The sequence below is a fragment of the Psammomys obesus genome, unplaced genomic scaffold, assembly GCF_907164565.1.
Source record: "Psammomys obesus unplaced genomic scaffold, mPsaObe1.curated_primary_1811, whole genome shotgun sequence".
In the NCBI taxonomy this organism is placed as follows: Eukaryota; Metazoa; Chordata; class Mammalia; order Rodentia; family Muridae; genus Psammomys; species Psammomys obesus.
In genome coordinates, this window is record NW_026596131.1 from 3,227,347 (window position 1) to 3,234,394 (window position 7,048).

Consider the following 7,048-nt stretch of genomic DNA (forward strand, 5'->3'; position numbering starts at 1 on the left):
CGCGGGCTGCTTGGGCGGCCTGCCCCGCCGGCCCCTCATGTCGGAGCCGCGGCTGAGGGGAGGGGGGGGAGCGGAGGGGTGGGGGAGGGGCGGCGGGGGGCGCCGGGGCCGAGGGGGAGGGGAGGGCGCCGAGGCCCGGGCGGGAGGGGCGCGGCCCGGCGGCGGCGGGCTGGAGAGAGAAGGCTCAGTCCGAATTGCCGGGGCCCCGCTCCGGATCGCCTGCAGCCGCCATCTTGTTTCTTCCCTCTCGCTCGGTGACTGGGGGAACCGACAGCGGCCGCAGGCCCGGAGCGCGGTCACGTGAGCTGCGCCGCCCGACGAGCCTGGGACGGAGCGAGGCGGCGCGGCGGCCGCTAGGGGGAGCGCGGGAGCGGCGCGGCGGGGGCGGGGAGGCCCCGGGACGCCCCTGCGCGGCCGGACGGCGGCGGCGCAGGGGCGAGAGGGGCAGCGCGGGGTGTCTCCTCGCCGGGGGTCGTCTCCCGGGAGACCCTAACAGCCCCCTCCCCCGCGGCAGGAGCTCAGGGAGAGCGAGCGAGCTCTGTGCGAGTCTCCCCAAGCCCGCTTGGAAAACGGGGAAGTTTCCCGTCAAGTCGCTGGTCCTCCTGGGGGAAATCGAGGCGGAAAAAAAACAGGACACGGGTGTCGTGGAGTGGGGGCGCGACCCAGAGGCCCGGGCAGTCGCCGGGCGGAGCCAGCCGCCGCGCAGGGGCAGGAGCTGGGGATAACTCAGCCCCGCTACAAGCTTGGGTCCTGGAGGGTCCTGAAGTTGCCCCAGGATTGCACGCCTGGAGCCACACCCCCGGGGTGGGTCGCAGGCTTTCCGGGAGTCCCCACCCTAAAGCCGGGTGAAATCCCAGGGCTGGGGCTTCCCAGCGGCCTCCCGGCACCTTTTCCCCTTCCCCGCTAGGGAGTTCCACACCTCAGCGAGAACCTGCGGTAGGAAGGATGGCGACCTGTCTAGATAATTGGCTTCACGAAGTTACGTGTTTGGGTTCCCCGCCTGATCAAATCACAATATAGTTCGGTGAATAGAAGTGAAAATTTAAAACAGAGTACTAATTGCCAACTAATTCATTATTTATTCACTTTACTTCAGTTGATCTCTGAGAGTGGCAAACTTAGCCATAGGGACCTCAGAAGGAACCGAAGTAAAGAAAGTGAGCCACAAGCGTTCTTTGGTAAACAAATGTTAGTTTTGTTTAAAGAGTGCAGCTGTAGAGGCAGGCGGTGGTGGCTCAGGCCTTTAATCCCAGCACTTGAGAGGCAGAGGCAGGTGGATCTTGAGAGTTCAGGGCCAGCCTGATCTACAGAGCGAGCTCCAGGACAGCCAGGGCTACACAGAGAATCACTGTCTCATGGGGGGTCGTGGAGGAAAAGTGCAGCTATAAGAATGCAGGCTCCAAAATAGATAGATCTTCGTGTCGGGGGAAATTTATTTTGTTTTATTAGGGCAGAGTCTCGCTATGCCGCCCTAGCTGGCCTGGAACTCACTATGTAGAACAGGCTGTCCTCCCAACTCTGCCTCTTGAGTGCTAGGATCAAAGGTGTGCACCACCACACCCTGCAGTTGGGGGGGGGGGGGCTGCCATAGACTCTCACTATGTACCTCAGGCTGGCCTCAAACCTGTGATCCTCCTGCTTCAGCTTCACAAACTCTGGAATTATAGGCAGGTCCCCATCTTCTATATTTTTCAAGAGTATGGAGATTTTATCTGAAACGTTCGTTTATTTGATTTTAAATAGAGTGACCCAGACTGTCATCAAACCAGAATATAGGATAGCAAATGTGCCACCATGACCAGTCATGGGGAGAAAAATGTGTGTGTGTGTGTGTGTAGACAGAGATAGAATAAGGTTATTTAACAGAGGGTAGGCAAAATTCCTCATGGGTAAAAGTCCTTACCACCGCTCCTTTTGACCTGTGTTCAATCCCTGGAGCCCACAGAAAGAAAGCCTGCTGGGCCTAGTGGCAGGCCTTTAATCCCCACACTCAGGAGCAGAGGTGATCTAGAGAGACCCTGACTCAATAAAAGAGAGACTAGAGAGAGATCCCGCTCCTAAAAGTTTTCCTCTGACTCCTACACACATACACATACATAAATAAATAAATGCCAAAAGACAAGATTTTAAGATAGATATATATGTAACTATATATACGCATACACAACACACACACATATATATGTGTGTGTGTATACATATACATTTCTCCTCCCCAGTTGGAACTCTCAGAGATCCAACTGCCTCTGCCTCCAGAGTGGTAGGATCAAAGGTGTGGGCCACCACCACTACCAGACTGTTTTGTTGGTTTTTTTTTTTTTTTGTCACCATGTAGCACAAGCAGGCCTGACACTGCTGTCCTTCCTGCCTTAGTCTTCTTAATGTTGAAAATAGATGTGAGCCGGTGTTGGTTTTGGTTTGTTTTTTTTTTGCTTTTGTTTTTAATCATGTCACACAGTACTGCGCAATCTAAGGCAATTCCTGGCCTCAAATGGTCCTCTGACCTCAGCATCCTGAGCCTTCAGACTAGTGGCCTGCAGTGAGTACAACAACACTGTAGATGGACTAAATATATACTTTCCAGATAGAGTCCACACTGTAGAGTTTTGCAACCTGTGACCTGTACTGTGTGGACTACAGTTCCGCATACAGCAGGGAAAGCAAGAATGTTAGAAATGGAGACAGCCTTCAGCGTTGGCAATCTAACAGTGAAGGTGTAATTACCAACATAGATGTTAAACATGAAACGTGGACCAATAAGATGTTTCTGACATTAGGTTGGCTTTTTAGTTGCTGGCCTTGGGAAAGTGACTCTGGATCAGTTCATCAGAAAAGGAATCCTTAAGAAGGACGCAGAGAACTTTAGAATTGTGGGTTCCGAGTCTAAAAGGAATCCCATCCTCTGAAGCTGCCACCTTCCATGTCTGCCTAAGGATCCTAATGTTCCAGAGAAGAAGCAGGCCGCCGCTCTGCCTCTGAGTGCCAGCATCACAGAGCAAGCTGACCACCCGGCTCAGTGGTTAGCGATCAAGTTAGTGGAGCTCAGGTAGAGCCACTATAAGGTCAGGCTCTTAGGCAGGTGCTACAATACATAAGGCACTGTCATGGCGGTGAATGGGTCAGGGCTGGGCAGATGGTCCAGCGGGTGAAAGTGCTTGCTCTTAAGGAAGGCCAGAGCTCAGCTGCCGACACCCACAACAGGTAGCTCACAACCACCTAGACTCAGCTCCAGGGGATCCAGGGCCCACTCCTAGCCTGCACTCCTATGCATATACCATACACACAGATGTGAAAATAAATCTTTTTAAGTTGCCAGGGATGGTGGCCCATGCCTTTGATACCAGCGCTTTGGAGGCAGAGGCAGGCAGATCTCTGTGAGTTCAGGGGTACATAGTTTCAGGCCAGCCAGGGCTACACAGTGGAACCCTGTCTCAAAACAAAAGTCCAGACTGGAGAGAGCACCCTTATTGCAGCCAGGCAGCAGTGGTGAATGGATCCCAGCACTCAGGAGGCAGAGGCAGGCATCCCTGAGTTCAAAGCCAGCCTGGTCTGCAAGAGTGAGTTCCAAACAGTCAGGATTAGACAGCCCCTTGTAACAGCCTCTTCTGGCCTCCACAGGCCACACATAGACACATTAAAAAATAAATCACTAAACAAAGCCTTCAATGGTGTAGGCCTTTTGTTTTTTTTTTAAGCGTGTGAGTGTTTTGCCTGCATGTATGTTTGCATACCACATGCATATGCAGGCAGTGCGCAGCGAAGGCTAGAAGAGGGTGTAGGACCCTTGGGGCTGGAGTTCCCGACAGTTCTCAGCTGCCGTGGGGGGCTGAGAATGGAGCCCAGGTCCCTTGGAAGAACAGCCAGTGCTCTTCACTCCTGAGCTATCCCTTCAGCTCATGCACACCTTTAATCCTAACACCCTGGAGGACTAAGTCCCTATCTTAAAGAAAGAGTAAGAGAGAGAGGTAGAAGGAAGTAACCATATTGCTGAAATAGGCAGATGTTCAGGTGGCTTGTATCTCTTGATGCTGTAAGAGGAAAACTCTTACCAGATTGTATCATTATAATCCCTTCTAAACCAAGTCAGCTTCAGCAACAGGCAAGTCTTTCCAGAAGACAAGCCGGTGACCAGATTGTTACTTTGTGTTATTTTGTCCATGACCTCAGATCCACAGGTCAGTTCTCTCTCTCTCTCCTCTTTCCCTACCCCCTCATGTAGCACAGGTTGGCCCCAAAGTCACTGTGCAGCCAAGGATGGCCTTGAATACTGACCCTGCTGCCCCCACCTCTGGAGTGCTGGGATTGCAGGTGTGAGTCACCATGTCTGCCTTATGTGTTGCTGGAGACACAAGCCAAGGCTTTGTGTATGTTATACAGGCACCAATTAAACTCCATCTTGGCCCCAGAGGTACATATGTCTTATCTACTTGCTTATTTATTTGTTTATATGTTTGTTTGTCTGTTTGTTTCAAGACAGGGCATCTGTGTCTAGCCTGGGCTGTCCTGGAATTCACTCTGTAGACCAGGCTGGCCTCGAACTCAGAGATCCACCTGCCCCTGACTCCTGAGTTCTGAGATTAAAAACGTGTGCCACCGTCTGGTTACTGAAGCCTCCTCTTCCACACTGAAACCTTATTTTGATGTTTTGGGGTGTGTCTGCATGTGTTTGTGTGTATGTCTGTGCACCATGCCTGTAGAAACCAGAAGGGCGTTGGCTCCCCTGGAACTGGAGTTATGGATAGTTGTGAGTCGCCCACCATGTTGGTGCTGGGAAGCAAATCCTGGTCCTTTGGAAGAGCAGCCAGTGTTCTGAACTGCTGGACCATCCCTTCAGTCCTTGATAATTGTTTTTTGTTTGTTTAGTTTTGTTTTCTGGACAAAGTTTCTCTGTGTCACAGAGCCCTGGCTAACTGGAACTCACTTTGTAGACCAGGCTGGCCTCGAACTCACAGAAATACGCCTGCCTCTGTCTCCCAGAGTGCTGGGACTACAGATGTGTACCACCACACCTGGCCAGATAAGTATTTTTGTAAGACACAAATGCTCTTACTTTCTAGGGCTATTCTTTTTTTTTTTTTCAGGGGGAGGATGTTTGAGACAGGGTTTCTCTGTGTAGCCCTGGCTGTCCTGGACTCACTTTGTAAACCAGGCTGAGGGGCTTCTAGGTCTATTCTTTGATGTTCCCGTACCTCTTTCCTTATACTCATAAGTTCATGACCACCGGCTTGTGGATTGCAAGAGTCTTTCTTGTGGCAAAGGGAACCAGAAGAATACAACTTCCTGGGCCGGAGAGATGGCTCAGTCGTTTAGAGCACTGGCTGCTCTTCCAAAGGACCTAGGTTCAATTCCCAGCACCCACATGGCAGCTCATATCTCTCTGTGAATCCACTTCCAGGGGATCTGATGCTTTCACACAAATATACATGCAGGCTAAACACCAATGAACATAAAACAAAAATAAATAAGAAAAAAAAAAGAATACAACTTATGTGCTAGGAACACTCAGCTTACATTCACACAAACACATATACAGGTGAACTTGTTTAAAAAAAATTTAACCTTGCCGGGGCGCAGTGGTGCACGCCTTTAATTCCAGCATTCAGGAGACAGAGGCAGGGGGGGATCTCTGTGAGTCTGAGGCCAGCCTGGTCTACAGAGGGAGTTCCAGGGCAGCCAGGGCTACACAGAGAAACCCTGTCTCAAGAAAACAAACAAAAAAATCTGCACAGCATGTACCAGACTTTCAAACTGTGTTAGGATTCAGAGGAAGAGCAATTTGCAAGAAAAGAGAGCTAGATTTTGTTGTCTAAGTGTACCCAGACATTCCTTTTGAGACCAGCAGCAGGCTCTGTAAACTCCCTCTAAGTAGCTGTGGGTGGAATATGGGGTGCTCTAGGTCTCGAGGTCCAGTCATCAGAGTTCCTTGTGCTAGGACTTAGGCCTGCTGGGCACCCTCTGATCTGCACTGTGGCTCAACAGTAGGAGGCCTCAGATCGCTCTGAAAATGGAACATAGAAGTGTAATCCGTAAGCAGGGCATGGTGAGGCATGCCTGTCTTCCCAGTACACTGGGAGGCAGAGGCAGATGGATCTCTGCAAGTTCGAGGCCAGCTTAGTCTACAAAACAAGTCCAGGACAGCCAAGGCTACACACAGAAACTGTCTCAAAAACAACAACAAAAAAAGTGATCTTTATTATTTGTTTGTTTGTTTATTTATTTATTTATTTATTTATTTATTTATTTATTTAGTATATGGGTGTTTTGCCTACATATATACCTGTGCACTGTATGCATGATGCCTAACACCTGTGAGGCCAAAAGAAGGCTTTGGATCCTCTGGAACTGGAGTTACACTTATAAGCCACCTTGTAGATGCTTAGAATTGAGCTTGGGCAGAGGCAGATGGATCTCTGAGTTCAAATCCAGCCTGGACTACAGAGCAAGTTCCAGGACAGACAGAGCTACAAAGAGAAACCTGTCTCTAAATAAATAAATAAATACAAAAAACAAGCCTGGCATGGTAGTGCATGCCTTCAATCCCAGCACGCTATGGGGCAAAAACAGGCAGATCTTTGAGTTCAAGGCCAGTCTGGCCTACAAAGCAAGTCTAGGACAGCCAAGGCTACACAGGGAAACCCTATCTGGAAAAAAAGAAAGAAGAAAATTGAAAAGGAGAGAAAGAAAGAAGGAAAACTGTCCTCTAACCTCTACCATAGCATTTGCCTTTAATCCCATCACTCGTGAGACAGAGGCAGGCAGAGCTTTCTGAAATTGAGGCCGGCCCGGTCTCCACAGAGAGTTTCAGGCCAGCCAGAGCTACAGAATGAAACTCTGCCTCTAAATAAATAAATAAATAAATAAATAAATAAATAAATAAATAAATAAAAAATGGTAATCAGGAGACAAATTGAACCATTCTTAAAGGTTTAGTTTTACTATTACTTTTAATTGTGTACACATGTGTAGCGCAGAGCTGAAGCCGGATAGCAGAGAATACAGAGTGAGGGCAAAAACACCTCCCGTGGATCCTTGGGAACCACCTGCATGC